The 27,599-nt window shown below is 38.1% G+C and overlaps 1 protein-coding gene and 1 pseudogene across 5 annotated transcripts in view; one reads left to right on the top strand and one right to left on the bottom strand.

The window, feature by feature from the left end:
• PPP2R3A (protein phosphatase 2 regulatory subunit B''alpha) overlaps positions 1 to 27,599 on the top strand; it is a 219,482-nt gene that overhangs the window by 3,148 nt on the left and 188,735 nt on the right. The gene's annotated exons all lie outside the window — the stretch shown is intronic.
• On the bottom strand, positions 18,893 to 27,570 carry LOC140848500 (translationally-controlled tumor protein-like; annotated as a pseudogene).

The raw sequence follows: 27,599 nt of genomic DNA on the forward strand, positions 1-27,599 counted from the left end.
TTAATATATAGTTTCCTATTATTTTGAATGACTGTATATTATTCCATTGTGTTGATATACCACAGATTATTTAACCATTCCACTATTAATGAGCATTCAAATGGTTTCCAGTTATTTATTATAACAAACAGTACTATGCACATGCCAATACACATGCATGTGAATAAATGTGTAGGATAAATTCCTAGAAGTGAAATTACTGGGTCAAATACGTGGACACACATTTATTTGTAAGTATTTGTGTTTATGAAAGATCTTCTCAGAAGACTGGAGAGAATGGTTTGAAAGGAAAAGAGTAAATGTGAGAGACAACTAACCCCAGTTAAGGTTACTGTGTGCTATAGAATGAATTGTGTCCTCTCCAAATGGATATTTTGAAGCCCTAACCCCCAGTGTGACTTTATTTGGAGATAGTGTCTTTAGATGGTAACTAAGGCTAAATGAAGTCATAAAGGTGGGGCCCTGATCAGATAAACTTGGCAGCCTTATAAGAAGAGGAGGGAGGAAAGGCCATGTGAGTGCACAGTGAGAAAGTGGTCATCTGCAAGCCAGGAAGAGAGTCCTCACCAAAAACCGACCCTGCTGGACCTTGATCTGGGACTTCTGCCCACCAGAACTGAGAAAATAAATCTGTTATTTAAGCCATCTGGTTTATGGTATTTTGTTATGGCAGCCTGAGCCAGCTAATACCCTGTAGAAGGTAGGAGAGAAAAGATGGTAGCTGGGACCAAGGTGGTAGCAGAGAAGATGAAGAGAAGTAGATGGAGTCAGGAGACATATTAAGGAGGCATAATTGATAGGACTCAGTGATTGATATGTACAAGCAGTGAGAGAAAGAAGTAAGTGCGTAGGATGACTCCCAGGGCTCTGGCTTGCCCAACAAGGTGAATGGTGGTGGTGTTACCTGAGATAGAGAACACTGGATAGATAAATAGTTCTAAGGTGGCTTTAAATCACAGTTCTCTTTAGGACCAGTGAGGCCTCCAAGTGGAGATTGCACATAAGCATTCAGTAATTCAAACACAGAGCCTAGAGGAGTGGGCTGAAGTGGGGACACAAATATTTAGGTATGAATTGAAGAGTGTGGATGGAATTACCCAGGGTAGATGTTATGAACCCATAGTCCACAGTGGAATCTGGCTTACAGATGTGTTTTGTTTTTCCCATGCCATGGTTTTGGTTGCTGTTTAATTTTGAGCTGGTTGCCAATAATTTAAAATTTGAAGATTTTCCATGAAAATCCATATTTGGGGCTTTTCTTGAAAAATGAGAGGATGTAGCACTACTGAGCTGCCCTTCCCATATGGCAACAGTTGATGGGAGCTAAGTCATCACTTACTGAACTGCTCTCTAGTTCACCAAAGAGCCTACCACTTCTTGAAATTTATGCCTGGGCTGCTTTGTTTAGTTACTTCTCTGATCTTATAGGCATTTGACTACTCTAGGAAGAGAGTACAAAAGAGTGATTCTCATTTTGGCTGCATTGGAAACACTGGATGATTGAAAAATACTGGTGCTAGAGCCCACTGCAGAAATTTCTGTTTTTGTTTACTTGGTCTGAATTGCAGCCTGGGACTTTTTAAACTCCTCAGGTGATTCCAGTGAGTGGTGGAAGTTGAGAACCATTGGTAGAGATTAAGAAGAGGAGGGCTCAAGCCCAGCATCTCAAAGTTGGGTAAAGGAGAGTAGCCTCAGGAAAAGGATGAGAAGCGGGCAGAGAAGTAGTGAAGAATGGCCCCTTGTTTGCAGTTAAGATATACAAACTTAACCCAGTACACTTGAGGGTGTTTTTAATCAGATGAGAGAGAGTGAAGCTTTCTTTTGCTTGTATACTTACTGTTTATTTTACATGTATATGGTGTTTATTACTGCAGAGAGTTATGTACACAAAAAACAGATAATGCTTTGCTTAATGGGCCATTTAAAAGATTTTCAAGAGTAATTTAAACTATACTTGACTTTTGTCTTAGGTGCTTACTTTAGAATCTAATTCCAGTTTAAGATGTGTCTTAAAAGGCAATAGAAGGGGAGTATTTTAAAAAGAGGAGTCATCAAGTAAAGCTATAGATTGAAAATAATGTGGATTTAGCAAAATGAAGGCTTCAACTCCAGTAAGAACCATTTTGAATGAGAAAAGACAGAAATCGTTTGAAGTGGGTAGAAAGTAAGGAAATGGAAATGGCAAATGTTGGAATAATCTTTGAGAGGTTTACACAAGAAGGGGAGTGATGAGGAAGAGACCAGTGTCTTATATGTCTGTATAATAGATGCTCAGTCTGTGTTGGTTACCCAGCTTTTCAGGAAAGTAGCTCAATGATGCCTAATTACTCCTCTCCCCTATTTGAAAGGGGTATTACTTATATTTGTTTTGGAGACTTTGCTTTTCACTGAGGAGGTGTTTTGCCTAGACCCTTCAAACTTAGATGTTGGTGATTATACCCTTAGTCTCTTTCTTATCTGGAAAGCCATAGAGCTCTTAAAGGCCATTAGGGCTCCAGTGACCCTGATATCATCCTTCCATTGAACTGATGAATAAAGACCAGATTGTTGGCATGTTCAAAATGGAATACTTGGCTATGTCAAGGAATATGTATCTAGTTGTCAGATTCCAAGGAGTAGGTTTTGCAGCTGTATATTTTTCCAATTAACTTAATATAGCTGGTTCTCCAGTTGCGTGCATGTAGCATTTCTCATACTTTGAAATCTTTACCATTCATCATGATTAAGGGTATGGATATCAGTTGGAGGAGTAGGCTCATTGAGCTCATAGAGAAGAAGAGAACACTGAACAAACTTTAATTTCCAAAAAGTTGTGTTAATCCCATTACCTTGAAGACCTTGGGTTAGAGTGACTATCCAGAGAGGGTCATGCAGATGGCCACTACTAGTCTGTCTCTTATCCATCTTTGCCTCATTGGCAACCTTAACCTAGCATAGGAGCATTTAAAGTCAGTTTTGCACTTCATGTTTCTAAGAGTTGAGATCTGCCAGCAGAACAGAAACCATAGGGGTTAGAAAATGCCAAGAATTATTAGTGAAGAATGATGTTTATAAGTTGAAGATATGAGCCCATTGCTATGTTCTTTGTAAACAGGAGTATCATCTTTTGAGTGATTGGACTTTATTGCTGCTATTGATTCATAAGTTAGGTGGATAAAAGGATGACTTTGTGACATGAGTAGCAGACTTTGGTCTAAGAAGATTTGTACTGGGAGTCTATGATAGAAAATATTTTGTTTAGAAACTCTTACACATTGGGGCAGTTGTAGCAATTCCACCATTACAAATATGGTTAGGTACTATGCCTGTGGATGGTGTCAGATGGAGGGAAGATTTCATTGCCAAGGTCCTTGAGAGCTCCTTGGATTTACAGAGGAGACAGGGCAGTTGAGTGGGCAGGCAGAGGACTTGGAGTCAGTTCTTGAATGCAAGGTCTTGACCTGTCAAGTGTGAGCTGTATGATTATTTTTATTGAGTTAAAATTCATAGCATAAAAGTTACCATTTTAACCTTTTAAAGTGTACAATCCAGTAACTCCCAATACATTCACAATGTTGTGCAACCATCACTGCTACCTAATTCCAGAACATTTTCATCACCCCAAAAGAACACCCTGCACCCATCAAACATTCACTCCGTATTCTCTCTCCCCTGATTTCCCTAGAAACCACCAGTCTGCTTTCTGTCTCTGTGGAGCTGCCTATTCTGGACATTTCATATAAACATAGTCACACAGTATGTGATGTTTGTATCTGGTGTATCATTTAGTATAATGTTTCCAAGGCTCATTCATGGTGTAGTATGTGTTCCTCTCTCTGAATGATGTTCATTCCTTTGTTTGAATAATAATTCCATTGTATGGATATACCACATTTTATTATCTGTTCATCATTTGATGGACATTTGGGTTGTTTATACCTTTTGGCTACTGTAAACAGTGCTTGCAAGAGCATTCGTGTACAATTTTTGCTTGAATGCCTGTTTTGGTTCTTTTGTATATACACCTAGGAGTGGAATTGCTGGGTCACACGGTAATTCTCTATTTAACTTTTTGAGGAGCCACCAAACTGTTTTCCACAGCAGCTGCATCATTTTATATTTCCACTAGCAATGTTGAAAATTCAGTTTCTCCCCATCCTAAACAAAACTTGTTATTTTCTGAGTTGTTGTTATAGTAATACTTCATTGCAATTTTAATGTGCTTTTCCCTAATGATTAATAATATTGAGCATCTTTTATGTACTTGCTGGCCATTTGTGTATCTTCTTTGAATAGATGTCTGTTCAAGTCTTTTTCCCATTTTTTAATTGGGCTGTTTGTCTTTTTGTTGTTGAGTGGTTATTAAGAATTCTTTATATGCTCTAGGTATGAGACCCTTGTCTAATACTGTCCAATATATGATTTGCAAATATTTTTTCCCATAATGTAAGCTGCTTTTTCATTTTCTAATGGCCTTTGCCCAGAATTTCTTAATTCTGATGAAGTTTAATTGATATTTCTTATTTGTTGCTTATGGGTTTGATCTCATATCTAAGAGTCCATTGTCAAGTCCAAGGTCATGTTGATTTATCCCTATGTTTTCTTCTAGGAGTTTATAGTTTTAGTTCATGCATTTATATCTTTGATCCCTTTGAGTTAATTTTTATGTGTGAGTTAAGGGTATATCCAATTCCATTCTTTTGCATGTGGAGATCCAGTTGTCCCAGCCCCATTTGTTGAAAGAGATGTGTGTTTTTATGCAAGTCTCAGACTCTGAGTTTTCTCATATGGGAAATCAAAGTGATAAAAAACACTTGCCTCACAAAGTTGTCCTAAGATTAAAAAGAGAGGATGTGTGTCATCACTTTAAAAGTATAAATCGCTAAACAAATACTCCTGGTTATTTTTGGTTTGCCATGTATAGCTATCATATGTGAACACCCCTGTTAAGTTAGTGTTCTTCAGTAACCTCCAAAAGTCTTCCGTTCTAGTGCATAGAGAGTCATGACATAACTAGAGGTCATGGATGTGTTGTACCTCTGGATACAAAGTCACAGGTGTAAGAGGTAGTTGGAGAAATTATACCATCTGGAATTGAAAGTATATTTTCTTGAGGAGCATGTGTTTATCAAATTTGTTTGCTCTTCCTCTCAAATTTAGGAATATCTGTTCTAGGTATGTAAGGTGTTGTTTTCAAACTAAAGAGTTTTCAGGCATAGTAAGAGAATAAAGGCAGTTCTTTCTATTGGACCAAGAATCCTCACATTTCACTGTGTCCACTTTTAAACTTCTAGAACTGAAACTGTTCCCTGATTCAGTGGCTAGTGATCTCATTTATTTAGACAACAAATATTTATTGAGTTAGCAGTAAGTGTCAGGCACTGTACTAGATATAAGCCTATGATATAAGGCCAAACTCTCCCTTGATCCTACAATCTCCCTCTAAATCTCTTCCTCCCTACAGTTGTCTCACTGAGTCCAGTTCCTTTCCACCAGTCTCTCCAGAGCTCATGTTAGTCAGGCCTTTACCTCCCACATTGCTAACCCAGTGAGTCACTTCTCAGCCTTTGACTTAACCTTTCAGCAGCATTTTGCACAATTGATTATTCCTCTTGGTTGAAATGCCTTCTTCACTTAGCTTCCAGACCACTGCATTCTCTGGATTTCCTCCCACCTCACTGGAGGATCTTTCTTGGCCTTTTTGCTATTTCCTCATCATCATTCTGTCCTGAAAGTTGAAGCACTATTTATAGTCTTCAAACCTCAATTCTTCCTTATCAACCCTTTTTCCTTGGCATTTCACTCAGTCTCATCACTTAAAATACTACCTGTATACCAACAACAATACACCAATGACTACCAAATTTTATCTCCAAGTTAGACCTCTCTGAATCTCATACTCCAATATCAAAAATGCCTACCTGACATCTCCATTTGGCTATCTAGGAGACATCTCAAAACTGAACTTTTGATTTTCCCCTCTAAAACCTGCTCATCCCATAGCCTGTCCCATCTCAGTAAATAGCAACTCCCTTCTCTAGTAGCCCGGGCCAAAAATCTTGGAGTCATCCTTGACTCTCATCTTTCTCTTTCATCCCACATTCAGTCTTTCAGCAAACCCTGTTGGCTCTCACCGTCGGAATGTATCTAGTTTGGGCCACATCCCACTCTCCTGCTTCCACTTTGTCCAGACCACCGTTATATCTCACCTGGATTATTGCCATAACCTAAACCTTTCCCCCTGCTTCTGTCCTTGCTCTCCTAGAATGTGTTCTCAACACAGCTTGAGGGACCCTGTTAAAAGTAAATTCTCAGCTCAGTCTTAATCTACTAGACTCTACATAATCTAACCGCCCCCTTACCTCTCTGATTTTATCTCCTACTACTCTCCCCTATGCTTAATTGAAATGGTACCTTCTTTTTACCCGCAACAAACCAACTATATTCCCGCGTCAGGACCTTTGCTTTCCCCTAATATCTCCAAAGCTCCTACCCTCAGGTCTTTGCTTAAAGTTCACATTCTTCAGCACTCCCTATCATCTTTCCCTTTTAAACTTACTTTCCAAAGCAACTAATAGTCTGGGTGTTCCTCCCACCCTCTCTTCCAAGATTGAGCACTGAGGCTGCCCCTCTCCCTCTATTTGTTTATTCCTCCTTAAGCTTTCATTTGAACAGAGTCCCTCCAGTTAAGAAAGTTAAGAAAGTTTGGAAACTGCCTGTCTGTGAGGTTAGAAATAACAAGCAGAGATTGGTGGCTGTGAATGGAGATGTCATTAAGGACTCAGAAATCGTAGCAAGGGCACACTTATCCTTTCTCTTTTGTGGCTTACAGGCATGCTCCCTATTTTACAGTCGGGGCTTGGAGCCCTGGTATACAGCTGCTGTGAGTACTGGTGAAGACAGGGCTCCTTCCAGTACCAAACCTCTCCCCTCCAAGCACTGTGCTCAGATGTACCATCTTGGCAATGTTGGTATTCTCTCGGTAGTCTGTTTGGGAGCCCTTTGCCATAGCAGGACCTGCTCAGTGAGCAGAGGCTCCCTCAGTGCTGGTAGCCATATTGGGATCCTTGTGTTAAAGGCAGTTAAGGGTTCCACATAATGGAGAGAATGTACTGATTCTGTGAAATGTCCCAGACCCTAAGCAAAAAGGCTAATAGATCAAACCCAGTGACAGTCTGTCTCCATAGCAAGTACAGAACAGAGGCTTCATCTGGGTCATTGTTTCTCAGCCTCTGCAAACCTGCAGGCCTTCATGAGGGCCTCCTAGTGGGTTTGTGTTATTAAAAGCTAGAAATTGATTCACTGTTTTAATCTGTATTTCATTCTGTATTGATTCATTGTTTTAAAAGACAATACATTATTTCTAATGAATTTTTAGTCAAGCAAGTATTATATAAATATATTCTCCTTGCTTTGGCTCTTTCCCTAGATGACAAAGAAGTAGATAAATAAATAATATAATTTCAGATCATGGTAATAATGCTATGAAGAAAATTAAGTGGGGATGCTTCCCTAATAATGAATGCTTGAATTGGGTCCAGTTTTTTCCCTCTTTTAAACATTCCTGAAGTGAACATCCTTATGCTTTTGTAAGTGGATGAATGTTTATACTGCCTAAATTTTGAAAGTTGGAATTGCTAGGTCATAGAAATACATAACCAAAAATTCTGATACTACCAAATTGGTCCCCAATGTATCTATACTAATATTATATAAAATATATAATATGTAATATAATTAAAAGCAGTAGAAGTGTTTTGGTTTTTTAATTAATATTTTCACTACTTTTTAATTATACTAGTAATACTGAATACAGTCTCTAAATAAAATTAACATAAGGTTAAAAATCTTCAAGTCTTCACCAACTTGCAAGTTTTAGTTTCTCAAATTTTTTCATTAAAATTTTTTAATTGAAGTATACTTACCATACAATATTATTTAGTTTCAGGTGTACAACATAATGATTTGACAATTGTATACATACAAAACACTCACTATGATAAGCATAGTTAACATCTATCACCATACAAAGTAATTACAATATTATAGACTACATTCTTATGACTTATTAATTTTATAATTGGAAGTTTGTACCTCTTTATCCCCTTCACCTATTTTGCCATCCTCCCCCCACTAAAGTAATCACCAGTTCTTGGTATTTACGAGTCAATTTCTGGTTTGTTTTATTTTTCAGATTCCACATATAAGTGAAATTATGTAGTACTTGTCTTTGTCTGACTTGTTTCACTTAGCTTAATATCCTCTAGGTCTATCTATATTGTTGTGAATGACAAGATTTAATTCTTTTTTATGGCTGAGTAATATTCCATTGTGTTTGTATACCATATCTTCTTTATTCATTAATCTATCAATGGACACTTGATTGCTTCCATAAATTGGATATCATAATAATGCCACAATAAACAAAGGAGTGCAGAGCTTTCCTTGGAGCCCCGCCTGATTAGCGGGCACTTTCTGTTTTCACTGATTAAAAGAGCTTTTCTGGTGGCTCTGTAAAAAAAAAAACAAAAAAACATAGGAGTGCATATATCTTTTCAAATTAGTGTTTTTGTTTTTCAGGTACATACCCAGAAGTGGAATTATTATGTTGTATGATATTTCTATTTTTAAATTGTTGAGAAACCTCCATATGGTTTTCCATACTATTTTCCACCATTTTACATTCCTACCACAGTGCACAAGGTCTCTCTTCTTCATTTTATTTCATGTCTTTGGATAGTAGCCATCTGACTGGTGTGAGGTGATATCTCTTATGGTTTTGACTTGCATTTCCCTGATGATTAATGATGTTGAGCATCTTTTCATGTGTCTGTTAGCCATCTGTATGTCTTCCTTAGAAAATGTCTATTTAGGTCCTCTGCCTATATTTTAATGATATCATTTGAGGCTTTTGTTTTCTTTTCTTTTGAAATATATGAGTTCTTTATGCATTTTTATATTAACCCCTTATTGGATATATCATTTGCAAAAATCTTCTCCCATTCAGGAAGTTGCCTTTTCATTTTGTTGATGGTTTCCGTTGCTGTACAGCAGCCTTTTGGTATGACATAATTCCACTTGTTTATTTTGCTTTTGTTTGCCTTGCCTGGGGGAACATATCCAGAAAAAATTGCTAATGCTGATGTCCACTGTTGATGTTTTCCCCTGGGAATTTTATGGTTTCAGGTCTTACATTTAGTTCTTTAAAACAGTTAGAGTTTATTTTTATGTATGATATGAAACAGTGGTCCAGTTTCATTCTTTTATGTGTAGCTGTCCAGTTTTCCCAGCACCACTTATCAAAGAGACTGTCTTTTCCCCATTGTATACTCTTGCCTCCTTTGTCATAGATTAATTGACCATGTAAGTATAGGTTTATCTCTCTGGGCTCTATATTCTTTTCCATTGATCTATTTGTCTGTTTTTGTGCCAGTACTGTACTGTTTGGATTACTATAGCTTTGTAGTATAGTTTGAAACCAGGGAGTGTGATACCTCCAGCTTTGTTCTGCTTTCTCAAAATTCTTGGCTATTTAGGATCTTTTGTGGTTCCATACAAATTTTAGAATTGTTTGCTTTAGTTCAATGCTGTCCGTATTTTGATAAGGATTGCACTGAATCTGTAGATTGCTTTGAATAGTGTGGCCATTTTAACAATATTAAATTTTCCAACCTGTGGGAATGGAGTATCTTTACATTTATTTTTGTCTTCAGTTTCTTTCATAAGTATCTCATAGTTAACATTCTACAAGTCTTCCACGTCCATGATTAAATATATTCCTAGGTATTTTATTCTTTTTGATGCAATTGTAAATGGGATTGTTTTCTCTTTCTGATAGTTCTTTATTAGTGTATAGAAACACAACTGATTTTTGCATATTGATTTTGTGTCCTGCAACTTTACTGAGTTTATTAGTTCTAACAATTTTTTAGTGTAGTCTTTAGAGTTTTCTATATGTAATATCATGTCATCCATCTATAAATGCAGTTCTCCTTCTTCCTTTTGGATTTGGATGCCTTTTCTTTCTTTTTCTGGCCAGTACTTCCAATACTATGTTGAATAAAAGGGGCAAGAGTGGGCATCCTTGTCTTGCTACTGATCTTAAAGGAAATGCTTTCAGCTTTTCATTTAAGTGTTATGTTAGCTGTGGGCTTGTCATACATGGCCTTTATTTTATGAAGGCACATTCCCTCTATCTCCACTTTGTTGAGGGTTTTTATCATGAATGGATGTTGAATTTTGTTAAATGCTTTTTCTACAACTAATTGAAATGATTATATGATTTTTATCCTTCATTTTGTTAATGTGGTATATCAATTTGTGGATGTTGACTCATCCTTGCATCCCTGGAATAGGTCTCACTTGTTCATGTAAAAGAGTGTATGACTCTTTTACTGTGTTGAATTCACTTTGCGAATATTTTGTTGAGGATTTTTGCATCTGTGTTCATCAGGGATATTGGCCTGTAATTTTATTTTCTTGTAGAATCCTTGTCTGGTTTTGGTATCCGGGTAGTACTGGCCTCATAAAATGGATTTGGAAGTGTTCCCTCCCCTTCTAATTTTTGGAAGAGTTTGAGAAGGACTATTACACTTGTTTTTAATTGTTGTTGTTCTTAGTCATAAGTACAGTTTAATTTGTACTCATAATCTGTTGGCTAAAATGGAACATGTGTGAAACACATGTCAAAATAATCATAAATTAATGAGGAGTATGGAAAATGATAATACTGCAAAACTATTTCAAGATGTTCTTCATGAAATACATAAGTTGTATTCATCTGATCAAAATTTTAGAAGTCAAGATGTCCCTAATACTTAAAAAACTACATGATTAAAAGGAAGTTGGGTGAAGGGCATAAGGGAAGTCTTTGTATTATCTTTGCAATTTTTTTGGAAATCTATAAATCTATAATTACTTCAAAATAAAAGTTTTTCTTAGGAAATCACTATAAATATAGGAACATTAGCCTGGCATACCTTATGTTTAAAGTTACATATGTATTTATACATGCATATAATTGGCAATCACTATTTCCTATTCTTACATCTACTCTAGAGAAAATAATTTCAGATTGCTTCACAAAATCCAAACAGCAAAATAAAGATACTCTATTTAATATCATGAAATACACAAGGAGCCTAATCAAATAAAGATGCATTTCTAAAATTGATTGTCAATTGAAAGACTCCAGTTAAATAAGTTCATCTTAAAAAGCAATTCATTTTCAACTCATTATATAACTGCTGTTGTATACAGCTGGTTGTTTATTTTATTATAATTAATTGCACTCTATGAAGGTATTTAAAATTCTAAAAAGGAAAGATTTAAATACTTTGAAATGTGAAAAAGAAAAAGTATATGGCAATTCTATTAAATTCTATTCAATTTATTTCATTTAATGATAATAAAGATCTATAATGTATTTGCTGAGAACTCAAAGAACATGAATCCATTTTACCTACCTTGACATTTAAAAACTAAACCTCCAAATTAACAAAATAAGCAGTGATTTTTATAAGCTCATAATGGAATATTTCCAAGTGTCAGGTTATACAGCAGTTTGTTTATTTTGGATGCTGTAACAGAAGTTAAATTTCAGCCTACATTTTAATACACATTTGATGCTAAGTCCATCTTTTAATTTAATACATTTGGTTGGTGATCTATTTTTTAATATTTTGGCAATGTCATTCAACAGTATATATTTTATTCTCATGAAAAAATGGTTCACATACTGTGAGTAGAAGTTAAAATTTGTCCTTAAATATAAGCAGTATACAACACAAAGAAATAAAAGGCACACAGATTGGTAAGGAAGAAGTTAAACTGTCACTCTTTGCAGATGACATGCTGTTGTACATAAAGAACCCTAAAAAATCCACCCCAAAATACTAGAACTAAAAACTGAATACAGCAAAGTTGCAATATACAAAATTAATATACAGAAATCTGTTGCATTCCTATATACAAAAAATAAGCTAACAGAAAGAGAAATCAGGAAAACAATTCCATTCGCTATTGCATCCAAAAGAATAAAATAGAATGAAATTATAATTGCATCAAAAAGAATAAAATATGTAGGAATAAACCCAACCAAGTAAGTGAAAGACCTACACCCTGAAAACCACAAGACACTCATGAGAGAAATTAAAGAAGACACCAATTAAAGGAAATACATCCCGCACTCATAGATAGGAAGAATTAATATTGTCAAAATGGCCATCCTGCCTAAAGCAATCTACAGAGTCAATGCTATTCCTATCAAAATACCAACAGCATTCTTCTACAAACTAGAACAAAAAGTTCTAAAATTCATATGGAACCACAAAAGACTCCGAATAGCCAAAGCAATCCTGAGAAGGAAGAATAAAGCTGGGGAGATTATGCTCCCCAACTTGAAGCTCTACTACAAAGCCACAGTCATCAAGACAATTTGATACTGGCACAAGATCCATAGATCATTGGAACAGAATAGAGAGCCCAGATATAAACCCGCACATATATGGCCAATTAATATATGATAAAGGACCCATGGATATACAGTGTAGAAATGACACCTCTTCAACAACTGGTATTGGTGAAACTGGACAACTACAATTAAGAGATTGAATCTGGATTATTGTCTCATTCCATACACAAAAGTAAACTCAAAATGGATCAAAGACCTGAATGTAAGTCATGAAACCATAAAACTCTTAGAAGAAAACGTAGACAAAAATCTCTTGAATATAAACATGAGCAACTTTTCCCTGAACGCACCTCCTTGGGCAAGGGAAACAAAAGAAAAAATGAACAAATGGGACTACATCAAACTTAAAAGCTTCTGTACAGCAACGGACATCATCAGTAGAACAAAAAGGCATCCTATAGTATGGGAGAATATATTCATAAACAACATATCCGATAAGGGGTTAACATCCAAAATATGTAAGGAACTCACACACCTTAACACCCAAAAAGCAAGTAACCTGATTAAAAATGGGCAGAGAATCTGAACAAACACTTCTCCAAAGAAGAAATTCAGATGGCCAACAGGCACATGAAAAGATGCTCCACATCACTAATCATCAGGGAAATGCAAATTAAAACCACAATGAGATAATCACCTCACACCAGTTAGGATGGCCAACATTGAAAAGACAAGGAACAACAAGTGCTGGCAAGGATGCGGAGAAAGGGGAACCCTCCTAATACTGTTGGGGGGAATATAAATTAGTTCAACCATTGTGGAAAGCAATATGGAAGTTCCTCAAAATCCTAAAAATATATTTTTTTAATTATTTAATGGTATTTAAATGGTAAATAAAATGTTACTTTAAACTATTTCATGGTATTTAAACAAATATCATTTGACCCAGAATTGTACTCCTTTGAATTTACCCAAAGAACACAAGATCCCAGATTCAAAAAGATATATGCACCCCTATGTTTATTACAGCACTATTTACAATAGCCAAGATATGGAAGCAACCTAAGTGTCCATCAGTAGATGAATGGGTAAAGAAGACGTGATACATATACACAATGGAATATTATTCAGCCAAAAAAAGAAAACAAATCCTGGCATTTGCAGCAACATGGATGGATCTAGAGGGTATTATGCTCATTGAAATAAGCCAGGTGGAAAAAGACAAGTACCGAATGATTTCACTCATTTGTGGTATATAACAACAAAGCAAAACTGAAGGAATAAAACTGCAGCAGACTCACAGACTCCAAGAATAGACAATCGGTCATCAAAGGGAAGGGGGCATCAAGTGAGGGAGACGAGGATTGAGGGGCATTATGATTAACACACATAATGTAGGGGGGTTACGGGGAAGGCAGTATAGCACAGAGAAGCCAAGTAGTGACTCTACAGCATCTTACTACACTAATGGACAGTGACTGCAATGGGGTAATATGGGTGAATGTAGTAAACACAATGTTGCTCATGTTGAAACCTTCGTAAGATTTTATATCAATGGTACCTTGATAAAAAAATATGTATATATATGTATAACCAGTATAATTAAAGACTGCCTCATGAATTTATAATAAACCCTTAATAATGTCATAATGTAAGATAAAATATTTTTACTTATAATTGCTTTAGTATATGTCATTCAAAAATTTTTAATGATTTTTTTTTCATTCCTAAGGAATTGAGCAGTATTACTTTTTAAAGTTTATTAGTCAAAAAGGTTGGGAAACATTGATCTCCCTTGTAGGCCTGATCACTGAAATTGTAGTGATTGATGTCAGATTGGGCCTGGATCCGGAATGGCCAGCCTGGAAAAGACATGTAACATCATCAGAGTGTAGGGACAGAATGTATCATGTGATGGGGCCCTTTAACTGAAAAGCACAGAATTACTGCCCACTTTCAGAAGGATAATAATTTCCCCCTTTTAACCCATGTTGTTGCATTGGTCTTAGAAGTAGGCAGATGTGCACATGTATTGCTCAGCTGTCCCCATAATCAAAGACTAGAATGTCCAAAAGATTCTGGACAGCTACAAAATCAAGGACAGTGACTGCAATGGGTGGGGGAGGACTTGATTATGTGGGTGAATGTAGAAACCACAATGAGGTTTTTAGCTGCAGATTTAATGAAGAGACCAAGTGAAGGAAGGAGATAGAGTATTATGAAAGAAAAAAAAATGGAGGTCCTTTAGGAAAAACAACACATTCATACCGATAAGTCGAGACCACTAAGAGTTTCTGCTGCTTGTCACTCAGCGCATGAAGGTGTATGAACAGAATCAATGAAGATGTATGTTTGCATGCCATATAAATTGATTGGTTTTAAGGACTAAATATCATTTAAAGATAAACAAATAGACTGGCTATAGTAAAAATATAAAGGGAGTGTATCAATTCACTACAACTTTAATAAGTATAGCCAGCCATCAAAGCTGAACATGCATCTCTCTCTCTCTCTCTCTCTCTCTCTCTCTCTATCTATCTCTCTCTCTCTATCTATCTCTCTCTCTCTCTCTCTCTCTCTCTCTATATATATATATATATATATATATATATATATTATGTCTGCTCTCTCATATGCATTGTGATTATGTATTATGTTTTCACACCAGCTCCTTCTGCCATGCTGTTCATCATGGATGCCCCAGAACAGTGACCTTTGTCATCAAATACACAGGACCCTTAAGACCCAGAGTTCTCAGCTAATTGACAGTGTTTCATTACTTCAATTCCAAGTCCCTAGGCAGGAAAACAACATTGGCCTACCTTAAATCAGTGTCCCCACTAAATCTGTTCAGGAATTGGAAAACAGTGTTATCCCATCTAGTCTGTGGACAAGGCAGGTTTCTAAAGACAGATATTTATTGTTCAATACATAAAAGAGAAGACTTGTTTGAAGAGGAATTAATTGGTGCCTTGAGCTCTGGGGAAAGAAAGGAGGATTGTATAAATATGTATTCCTACCCATCCCCAAAAGAGATGGTAAGAGTGTAATAGGAAATGAAGATTAGGTCAGTTTACAACATGAACCACTGTCCATTCTATAGACCTGGGCAGCTTTGTTGCCTCCAATAATCTTTACAGATGATTCCCACCCAGCAAGAATGGGGGCCCAAGGAGGTAAAGTAAATGAAGTAAGTGATTAATTATAGAAATATAACCAAAAATTTCCATTAGACCTGTACTCTGATGTCTGTCAAGGTATAGCTACCTTGGATCAAAGTCTGTTACCCAGCTCTAATCCTGATAAAAGTTTGTTTAGGTGGATGACAAACCAAACTGGGGCTCTCCAGTAAGTTCCATTCAGTCACGTAGCTTGGTGACCACTGACATTCAGAGTCCTACATGCATAGCACAGGTGAGCAGTAGCAGGGGCATTCATAAGTAGGAGCACCACCAGAGGTAGGTGTGCTGAGTGTCAAGCAGCAGAAGCTCTTAGTGGTCTCCACTTACAGTATGAATGTGTTGTTTTTCCTAAAGGTTAACAAAATGTTCTGAGATGCTTGGGAATGCAAATGCTTATAGAGGAATGCATTGTCCATGGTTTTGGACGTTGGTTAGCTAAATTTAGAAATCAGGATGTTTCAGGGCCCACCTTACCATAGATGTATTTAATGAGTAGACTTTTAGAATGAATTTACCTAGATATAATACAAGCGTAATTCTTTTTGTTGGCAGTCTCTCAGGGTGCATGTTGGGAGGGAATGCTGAGCTGTGTAGCTTTAGTGGATTGTCTTCTCTACTTAGCCCCTTAGTATTAGGGCATTTGTGGTGCTGATCTTAGGTTCGGGTCATATGCTAAACCTTTTCATTAGGTGAAATGTAAAATTAAACTGAGCAGTTTGTCCAAGAGGACATGCCCAAAAGGGCTACTTCATCCTAGATGGCATCAGTCAGTCCCTCTTTAAACTGGTTATAAAAGGTGAGTTTTGTCCTAGTCTAGGTCTTAGCCAAGGGAACAGAAGTGGTAGTATATTAACTAATTGCCTCACTCCCTTTTTCATTCCCTTTCTCTATGCCAGGCACTATTCTGGTGCTGGGATGCAGTGGTAAACAAGGCAAATATCCTTGCCTTTGGGGAGTGTGCATTCTATTGCAAGTATAAAGATCGTAAATGTGTAAATGATAATTTTAAAAATTTCAGGTGCTGTAAGTACTATACAGAGAGTAAACTGGACAATGGAGTAGAGACTAATGAGGTGGGGCCTCGGTCAAGGGAGGAAAACAGGCTATAGGAGGAACCAAAAAAAGCCAGGGGGAAAGCAGTACTAGATGAGGTCGGGGAAGTGGTAGGTAGATCCTGGAGCCATATTAGGCCATGGTGGAGGAGTTAGATTTTATTCAAAATGGAGTCGGTAACCTTTGGAGCATTTTAAATAGCAGAGCAAATTGTAATTAGTTCTTTGACTTGTGCTGTTTGGCAAATTACTAGAGTATGGCAAGGCAAGAGTGGAAGCAGAGAGACCAGTCAGAAGGCCAGGACAGTAGTGCAGGTGAGAAAGGATGATAATTTGGGCCAGAATTCTAGCAGTGAGTGTGAGAAGTGGTCGAAGTTGAGAGAGATTTTGGAGATAGGGTTGACAGGCCTTACTGAGGGAGTTTATATCCTGGTGTTGCCTACAGTAATGACAGATGGCTGTTCCAGTTTTATGGACTTCCAAACACCTACCAAGGTGCCTGTAAAAAGTTTTAATGCCCCAGTAAGGTACTCTGGTTGTGTATGTGCTGTATTGGGTTGTCTGTCTATACAATAAATAATTAATACCAAACCCTTGCTGGGCCTCATCTGCAAAATACAGGGATCCCTTAGTCTCACACATAGAGTGTCAGCTGAATGAGAACTTAGGAAGTGTATTAGGGTTCTCACCACGCAGCTCAGGGAACTTGGCAGGTTGGTGAAGTAGGGTTGGTGGCTGCCCTGACCTATCAGCTCAGTCTGATGTAACCATGTCTATGACCAGCAAGTAAAAAGCAAGCCATGAACAACCTCACCTACTCTATTATAGCACACAGCTTTCTATGTATTCTCTTCCCACATGGTCTTTATGCTTAGCCCCCATAGCTGCTCCTGGCCTTCTGGTTTGGACCCCCATCATTGGCTTCTTGCAGTTGAACCTTGCTTTCAGCTCTGCTTTCCTGTCTGATCTCAGGATCCTCTTCCCCATCTGCCTGGGCCCCAACTCTGACAACCCTATCATGATACTGAATGAAAAATTTTCTGCTGTAATTGTGGCCACAGAACCCTGCTAGAGGTGGTGAATCAGTCTCATGACCCAAAGGTGTTTTGTTTAGTTAGGTACTACTCTTGAGTCCACAGGACCAAAACCTTTTGCCTGAAATTGTCTTGTAGACAGACAAGTGTTTCATGCACTCTTCCAGGGGGCAAGCTCAGAGATTGGCTGGACCAGTACAAAAATGAACTAATGATCTTATTTGTGTTAAGATTTCACCTAAAATACGTCAAGGTTGATTAAATAGAAGAGATAAATAGGGCTGAGAAAAAAGATCCCAAAGCTATATCTAGGGAATAGGGAAGTAGTGGGTCCTTTTGAGGGATACATGTGAGACCTAGAAGGATACATGTGACAATTGTGTAGGTTGGTCAGGTCAAAATAATCTGCATATTCTTACCTGGAGATATTTCCACTGGCTTTTGCCCTGTTCCCTTACCCCAGTTCAATTTTGGGCTATTCCACAGCATTTGACAGTTCATGTATTAAGAAAATACTGAATTCCTATTTTATGCTGTAAACCAGCTACATTTGGGGAATATGAGGATGAATAAATTTTAGTGGCTTTCTGACTTATCTGTGCTTCTTCTCTGATCCTTCAGATTGCCACTTGAATCCCATCATCCCCCTTCCTGAGAAAGTATAGCAATGCTACAAATGTTAATAAAACCTTTGTGAATAAATGGAAATTATTTCTAAGTTTCTTTTGTGCAGAGAATCTTTGCACTGAATCTTTGTATTTATGTTTTTGTTTTCTTTGTATGTTTTCTCCAAATCAAATCTCATATTTAACTCCTCCATTAATTTTTTTCCTGCCCTGGTATTTGCAGAGCTTCTACATTTAGAGTCTTCTGAATTTTCCATTTCCATCCTATTCATTTAATCTCATAGGTCATCTGTTTTGAAAGAGAAATTTTTTTGGCTTTATGGCATGTCTTATATATAATTCTGTTTCTAGATATGATGTCATTTGTGAATATGCTCTTAATTATGTCCCAGTCAGTTTCATTGTTGAACAAGCTCCTTGTCTTAATTATGCTGTTAAGGTTTGATAATATACTTACAGTTTGAAGTTCAGATAAGTATCATTAACATTACTCATTGGTTTTTATGGATCTAACTTTAAATTTTACTCCATTAACTTTATCTGTTATGATTTTCTTTTATATGGCTATTTTATGTGTCATAATTTCATTATTCACTAGAATATTTGTTAGATTTTTCAGGCTTTCTGGAAAACAAAATTGGGATTAAAACTTTTTTCTTTCCATTCAAGTTACTACAGTGATTTAACTGTTCTGCAGATGTATTTCCTTCCTTTTGTACACCCTTCCTTCTGTCTATTCTTCCGTCCTTCCTTCTATCCTTCCTTTCTTTTTCTGGTGCCTACTAAGATTTTGAGACAGCTCTTTCCCTAGAGGTTGAGAAATCTGGGATTATGGCAGGGACTGAAGTACTTGATTACACCAGCTCCTTTAGTCTTTTTTTTTTTTTTAGCTTAAATGCATTTTATTTTGAGATAACCTATATGACATGCTTTTTTCTTTAAATGCCCTCTGCTCCAAATAAATCAAGGTCAAAAGAAATGAAGAGCTCAAGATCACATCAGTCACATTTGTCTAAGTCCTGGTGTTGTGTGGATGAAAAGCAGTAGCCAGTTGGGAGAACAGGGGACAGATCCAAATAGTCAAATCTGTTAATTTTCTATTTCTAAACCATCCTTAAAGAAAATCATATATGGGGTCACACCGCCCTTGCAGTAGTCCAGCAGAGCAACCATGCCATCTGGATTCATATTTTCACTAATAAAGAAGTAGTTGTTTTTGAAATAAGCAAGGATATGCCTAATTTGTTCTGCAGCCCCTGCCATAAAAGGTTTTGCTCTTTCTGGTCTCTGTTCTTCAAGTTTGCCTTTGATGGATTTCATATAATCTTTGATATACTTCTTATGGCTTCTTTAGTGAAGCTGGTTTCCTGCAAGTGATGGTTCATGACAATATCAACACCACTGATTACTGTGCTTCAGCAGAGGCATTAACACCAGTGAGCAAGTCATCAGTGTTACCTTCTGTCCTACTGACCATCTTCCCCTCAATATCCAGGAATAACCCACCAGCAATCTCCTGGATCTTGTAGATGTGGGAGAACATCTCATCATGGCTGATGAAGTCCTCGTAGATCATCATGATGGCGGCTAGAGGGACATGACAGAGGTGGAGGATGCTAGGATAGAGAGCCAGGAGCTCAGAGCAAGCATGGTACAGCCGGAGCAGCACTGAGGGTGTAGGAAAGGGGGTGAGGAGCAGGCAGAAAAGCCCAGCTTCTATAGTGTTAATACAGACATGGTGTGGAACAGAAGGTCTTTGGTGATAGAGAAACCTGGAATCAAATCAGTTTTTCTATTTTCTAAGTGTATAATATGAACAAGTTTTTGTTTTTTAACTGATCTTGGCCTCAGTTTCCTCATCTGTGAAGTAGAGATAACACTAACCCGTATGTTGGCATAAGAATTAGATGATGCATTTAACTGCTTCGCTGAATACCTAGCATACAAGTATGTAGACCTTTGAACAACATGGGTTTTAACCACAGGGTCCACTTATATATCTATTTTTTTCAATATATATATTGGAAAATTTTGGAGATTGTGACAATTTGAAAAAACATTTTCTCTAGCTTACTTTATTCTGAGAGTACAGGATATATACAATACATGTAACATACAAAATAGATGTTAATTGACTACTTACCTTATCAGTAAGTCTTCAGGTCAACAGGATTATCAGTACATTTTGGGGGAGTCAAAAGTTATTTGTGGATTATGGACTGCTCAGGGTTTCAGTGCCCCCAACACCATCATTGTTCAAGGGTGAACTGTACTTTAAAAAATGATGGTATAGTAGTATTTTTTAGACTTAATTTTATTATCTAGATAATTAATTTTTTGGTATCATTAATATACCCTTACATGAACAACATTGTGGTTACTAGAGTCCCCCCATTATCAAGTTCCCACTACATACCCCATTAAAGTCACTGTCCGTCAGCATAGTAAGATGCTATAGAATCACTACTTGTCTTCTCTGTGCTAATACTGCCTTCCCTGTGCCTCCCACTACATTATGTGTGATAATCATGTTGCCCGTTTTTCCCCTTATCCCTCCCTTCCCACCCATCCTCCCCAATCCCTTTCCCTTTGGTAACTGTTAGTCCACTTTTGGGTTCTGTGAGTCTGCTGCTGTTTTGCTCCTTCAGTTTTTTCTTTGTTCTTATACTCCATAGATGAGTGAAATCATTTGATACTTGTCTTTCCCTGCCTGGCTTATTTCACTGAGCATAATACCCTCTAGCTCTGTCCATATTGTTGCAAGTGGTAGGATTTGTTTTCTTCTTATGGCTGAATAATATTCCATTGTGTATATGTACCACTTCTTCTTTATCCATTCATCTACTGATGGACACTTAGGTTGCTTCCATTGCTTAGCTATTGTAAATAGTGCTGTGATAAACATAGGGGTGCATAATCTTTTTCAAACTGGGCTCCTGAATTCTTAGGGTAAATTCCTAGGAGTGGAATTCCTGGGTCAAATGATACTTCTATTTTGAGTTTTTTGAGGAACCTCTATACTGCTTTCCACAAAGGTTAAACTCATTTACATTCCCATCAGCAGTGTGGGAGGGTTCCCCTTTCTCCACATCCTCGCCAGCATTTGTTGTTGTTTGTCTTTTGGATATTGACCATCCTAACTGGTGTGAGGTAATATCTCATTGTGGTTTTAATTTGAATTTCTCTGATGATTAGCGATGTGGAGCATCTTTTCATGTGCCTGTTGGCCATCTTCTGAATTTCTTCTTTAGAAAAGTGTCTGTTCAGGAAAATGTTCCACGTACACTTAAAAAGAATGTGTATCCTGCTGCTTTTGGGTGGAGAGTTCTTTAGATGTCTGTTAGGTCCATCTGTTCTAATGTGTTGTTCAATGCCTCTGTCTCCTTACTGATTTTCTGTCTGGTTGTTCTCCTTTGGAGTGAGTGGTGTTTTGAAGTCCCCTAAAATGAATGTGTTGCATTCTATTTCTCCCTTTAATTCTGTTAGTATTTGTTTCACGTATTTAGGTGCTGCTCTATTGGGTGCATAGATATTTGTAATAGTTATATCCTATTGTTGGACTGACCCCTTTATCATTATGTAATGTCCTTCTTTGTCTCTTGTTACTTTCTTTGTTTTAAAATCAATTTTGTCTGATATAATTACTGCTACTCCTGCTTTTTTCACCCTATTATTTGCATGAAATATCTTTTTCCATCCCTTCACTTTTAGTCTGTGTATGTCTTTTGAGTTTGAAGTGAGTGTCTTGTAGGCATCATTTAGTTGGGTCTTGTTTTTTTATCCATTCAGTGACTCCTTGTCTTTTGATTGGTGCATTCAGTCCATTTACATTTAGGGTGGTTATCGATAGGTATGTACTTATTGCCATTGCAGGCTTTACATTCGTGGTAACCAAAGGTTCAAGGTTAGCTTCCTTACTAAGAGTCTAACTTAACACACTTAGTATGCTATTACAAACACAATCTAAAGGTTCATTTTTTTTCTTCCTTTTCTTCCTTCTCCATTCTTTATATATTAGGTATCATATACTGTACTCTTTGTCTATTCCGTTATATTACCTCTGGTGACAGCTATTTGACACTTCCATCTATAGCAGTCCCTCCAAAATAGACTGTAGAGATGGTCTGTGGGAGCTAAATTCTCTCAGCTTTTGCTTATCTGGAAATTGTTTAATCCCTCCTTCAAATTTAAATGACAGTCTTGCCGAGGGGAGTATTCTTGTTTTGAGGCCCTTCTGCTTCCTTCCATTAAATATATCATGCCACTCCCTTCTGGCCTGTTAGGTTTCTGCTGAGAAGTCTGATGATAGCCTGATGGGTTTTCCTTTGTATGTGATCTTTCTATCTCTAGCTGCTTTTAATAGTCTGTCCTTATCCTTGATCTTTGCCATTTTAATTATTATATGTCTTGGTGTTGTCATCTTTGGGTCCCATGTTGGGAGATCTGTGTACTTCTGTGGCCTGAGAGACTATCTCCTTCCCCAGATTGGGGAATTTTTCGGCATTTGCTTTCTCAAAGACACTTTCTGTCTCTTTTTCTCTCTTCTTCTGATAACCCTATAATATGAATATTGTTCCGTTTGAATTGGTCACACAGTTCTCTCAATATTCTTTCATTCTTAGAGATCCTTTTTTCTCTCTGTGCCTCAGCTTCTTTGTGTTCCTCTTCCCTAATTTCTGTTTCATTTATCGCCTCCTCCACCATATCTAATCTGCTTTTAATACCCTCCATTGTGTTGTTCTTCAGTGATTGGATATCCATCCTAAATTCGTTCCTGAGTTCTTGAATATTTTTCTGTACCTCCATGAGCATATTAATGAGTTTTATTTTGAAATCTTTTTCAGGCAGATTCATGAAGTCAATTTCATTAGAATCTTTCTCAGGTGCATTCATAATTTTGCTTTGATCCAGGTTCCTTTGACATTTCATAAGTTGTCTGTGGTGCCCTCTAGTGCAGAAGCTCTACTCTCTGGAGCTGCCCAGCCCCTGGAGCAATGTCGGGGGTCGCAGGGGAGCAGTGTTGCTTTGGGGGAGGAAAGAGCTGTTTCCTGCTTCCCAGCTGCTATGCCTCTCTCCACTGCCAGAACCAGTGGGCTGAACATGCACTTGTAAGCCTCTATGCTTTGTGTTTGTAGCTGGCATAGGTGGGGCTTCCCCCTGGCTGGCTTGACGCCAGAGCAGGAGTTGCCGGTTTGTGAACCTGAGCCAGGTGCAGGCTAGCCGAGAGGAAGACACAGAAAGCTGTATATCACAGAGGGGAGCCTTGGAGCTGGTAGCCAACCAGGGGGATGGAGCACCTGAAGATCGTTTAAGCTCCCAACCTACTGGGCAGAGTGCACTTGGACAATTTTGTCTACCTATCCTTTCTCCTGAGCAGTAAGCTCTGTGTAATCCTTGCCCCTTTAGCATCCCTCTCGCTTTTAGAAAGTCTCTCAGACTGCCTACCCAGATCAGCTGAATATGAATCTCTGTTTTCCACAAGCAGCTGGAATCTCCAGGTATTCCACCGGTCTTAGCTTTCCAACCCCACTAAATCACCAGAGCACCATGCAATGTAGGTTTGTGCTCCCAGAGCAGATATGAAGGGCTAGGTGTTCAGCAGTCCCAGGGCTCCACTCCCTCCCAGCTCTGATTCTCTTCCTCCTGCTGGTGAGTTGGCATGGGGGAAGGGCTTTGGCCCTACCGGGCCACAGCTTTGGTATGTTACCCTGTTCCATGAGGTCTGCTCTTTTCTCCAGGTGTATGCAGTCTGGTGCAGCCTTCTTTCCTGTTCCTCTTTCAGGATTAGTTGTATTAAATTATATTTTCATATTATATGTGGTTTTAGGAGGAGGTCTCTGTCTCACCTCTCACGCTGCCATCTTTAATCCTATCAATAGTATAGTAAATTAAATCTTCCCTTTGAGAGCCCAGTACAAGAAGATTTAGCCAACATGGTAGCATTCCTCTACCTCTTTCACAGCCCTTCACACACACACCTTTCCCCCAAGCCCAAGGAATACAAGCCCAATATATGAGGCCAAAAAGAGGCAGTATGCCTAGTTCCCCTCTTATTCTCTCTTTATTTATTGTTGATGATAGCCTGAATTCCTTCAGAGGTGGTCTTATGCCTGTTGTGTGACCATTCCCTCAACTCAGCTAGTGGAGGCCTATATAGGGATGGTCTTACTCTGAACTCACCAGTAAATTTTTGGTAAATGATACCACTTCAGATGTATGGTTATTAAAATATACTTTGAGATGTTCTAAAAGCTTAGGTATAATTATTAGAAAAAGTCATTGAGAAGAGTAGAAAACAAGATCAACATAATTATGCCTCTTGGAAAGGTGTGAAGAAAGAAAAAGAGTCATCACCTAAAGGTATATGAGGAAAGCAGTGTCCTCAGGGGAAAGGCCAGTTTCCATTTAAATAAGAAGGTAGAGGAAGGGAAGAAGTCTTCACAGAAGTACAGGATATGGGGAGTTTGCTGAATTCCTCAGGGCCTAGTGGAAGGATTAGGATTTCAGGAGATTGCATCCTCAGTCGTAATCATCTCTCCCCTGCATACGTCAGTTCGTTCTTTTGCCTCTCTCACTTCAGCAACCTTGCCTGGCTAAACCACAGCCCTGATTGAATTCAATTCTTTGCTTATTCCGTGCCTGTAAAACTGTGCTGCTGAGCACACATTAAATTAATGATCATCACCTCAAGTGGATCCATAATGTTACTTGGTAGTCTCACTAGATTTCCACAATCATTTTCTCTGTTTCATCTTCTCCTAGATGACTGTTGCATGTCTTCAATCTCCTCAGGTGTTCACCATCTCCTCCCCACTCTTCACTTTAACTGATGACCTTGCTTCCTATTTCAGTAAAGAGGTAGGAAAAAAAGAGCCTTCCCAAGCTTCCACCACCACAACTACTCACTACCTGCAGTAATTAATATTCAGATACTCTGCTTTTTCTTCCTTTACTATAAAAGCACTAGCATAAGTGCTTCATAATTCCTTTTCTTGTATCAAGTTTCCCCTCTTCTGAATCATTGTGTCATATATGAAAATTTGCTTTTATTTTTCTTATCTTCAAAATATAATCTTCCTTGAACTCCACTTTCTTTTCTAACAATTGCCTTATTACACTTAAGAGCAAAACATCTTAAGTTATCTAAATTCTGTTGCTGGTTTTTTCTCTTCCCATTCTTTTCTTTCACCCAAGACAGATTGTGCTTCCACAATTCCATTGGTATTGCTCTTATTGGTTACTTGCAATGTCTGTATCTGTCATTTGTCACTACTTACCCAATTTAACATTCAGGAGCAGAGTTGATTTCTCTCTCTCCTCCTTGAAACACCTTCCTAACTTACTTCTGATATCAAATATCATATCACTGAGTATAAGGACAGAGCCTTACTGTCTTGCCAGTGGGTTTCAGCCCAGGGCAAGTTCGCTATAGATTCAGTGTGACAAAGAAATTGACAGCAAAACGTTCTTGGGATGAAAGGGTTATACCCAAGTTTATTTCCAGGTGGCAGGTCAGTCACTAGAATCCCATTCACTCAGAGCAAGTCTGCAGGCAGCAAGCCGGTCTCTGCCTCTGGGCCCTTCTGTCCACACAGCCGTCCTCTGGGCCTCTCTGCACAGTCGTCCCTCACAGCTGTCCTCCGGGCTTCTCTGCACAGTCATCCCACACAGCTGTTCTCTGGGCCTCTGTCCTCGGCACTGCCACCACTCCAGCCTCTGCTCTGCTCTTCTGCAGCCTTGCAGCCCTGCCACCATGTGGTGCACAGAGCACTGGGAGGAGCTCTTTTTATAGAGTCAACAACCATGTATTGCCCACAGGTGTGCAGTGAGCTAGTCAACCACAGCCAGGTAAGAATCCTGGCCACAGGAACTCTCATTTTATCCACACTCGCTTACAGTGTGTGCAGAAATGTGAGCAATCCATGGAGAATTGCTTCACAATTCCTCCTTCCCTGCTGATACCTCTCACATCCATAAATTCTGGATCTGCATTGTCCAATACTCTACTACATTAACTACATATAGCTATTTAAACAAAATCTTTAATTATTCAGTTGCATTACCCAAATTTCAGTGTTCAATAGCCACATATGGGTAATGGCTACCTACTGAATGACACAGATATATAAATATTTCATTATTACAGAAAGTTCCATTGGACAGCCTGCTTTCCATGTTTCAGTGCCCCAAATAAGACGTATTATAGAATAAATATTTCTGTATATTTCTCTCTACTTTCTGTATTCCTTGTCTTGATCTCATCTACTCTAAAGTTTTAAATGTGACTCTTACGTCTGTAATCAGCCCAAATCTCTCCCCTAAAGCCAAACACAATTCTCCAATAGCATTTTTGCACATTTTTACCTAAATATCTAAAAAGCAACTCAAAATTAACATCCAAAACTGAACTACTGACCATCCTTGCCTTCTCTCTGCACCAACAAATCTGTTCTCTTTGCAGTCTTTCCAGTCTCAATTCATGTCAGTTCTCCCAGTTTTTGTTCCAGCAAAAAAAACCAAAAAACAAAGAAACAACAGTTTTTTAAGACCAACCCTTAGATTCATCCTTGACCTCCCTCTTTTCCACAAAACCCACATGATCTGTCCCATTGGTTTATGTTTCAGATTATATCCAGAATCTGATTACTACACCCCCCTCCCCCTGTTTCAAGCCAGCATCATCTTTAGCTTGGATTATTCTAGGCAAATTTGGCCCTCTTTTCGTTTCGTTGCTTTCTTTTGTGTCCCCTGTCATCTATTCTCATCATAGCGACAAGCATGATCTTGTTAAAAAATAAGTCAGATCATGTCATTTCTCTGCTCAGAATTCTCCAGTAGCTTCACTTCTCACTCCAAGTCAAGGTCTAGTTAACAGTGGCATTCTCACTCTTCTTAACACATTGAAGACGTGCTGCACCTCAGAGCCTTTTTTTAAAAGGTATTATTGATATACACTCTTATGAAGGTTTCACATGAAAAAACAATGTGGTTACTACATTTACCCATATTATCAAGTCCCCACCCATACTCCAATGCAGTCACTGTCCATCAGTGTAGTAAGATGCCACAGATTCTCTATTTACCTTCTCTGTGCTACACTGTTTTCCCTATGATCCCCCATACGATGTGTACTAACATAATACCCCTCAATCCCCTTCTCCCTCCCTCTCCACCCACCCTCCCACAGTCCTCCCCTTTGGTAACCACTAGTTCCTTCTTGGAGTCTGTGAATCTGCTGCTGTTTTGTTCCTTCAGTTTTGCTTTGTTATACTCCACAAATGAGGGAAATCATTTGGCACTTGTCTTTCTCTACC

This window comes from Manis javanica, chromosome 3 (genome assembly GCF_040802235.1).
Source record: "Manis javanica isolate MJ-LG chromosome 3, MJ_LKY, whole genome shotgun sequence".
Lineage (NCBI taxonomy): Eukaryota > Metazoa > Chordata > Mammalia > Pholidota > Manidae > Manis > Manis javanica.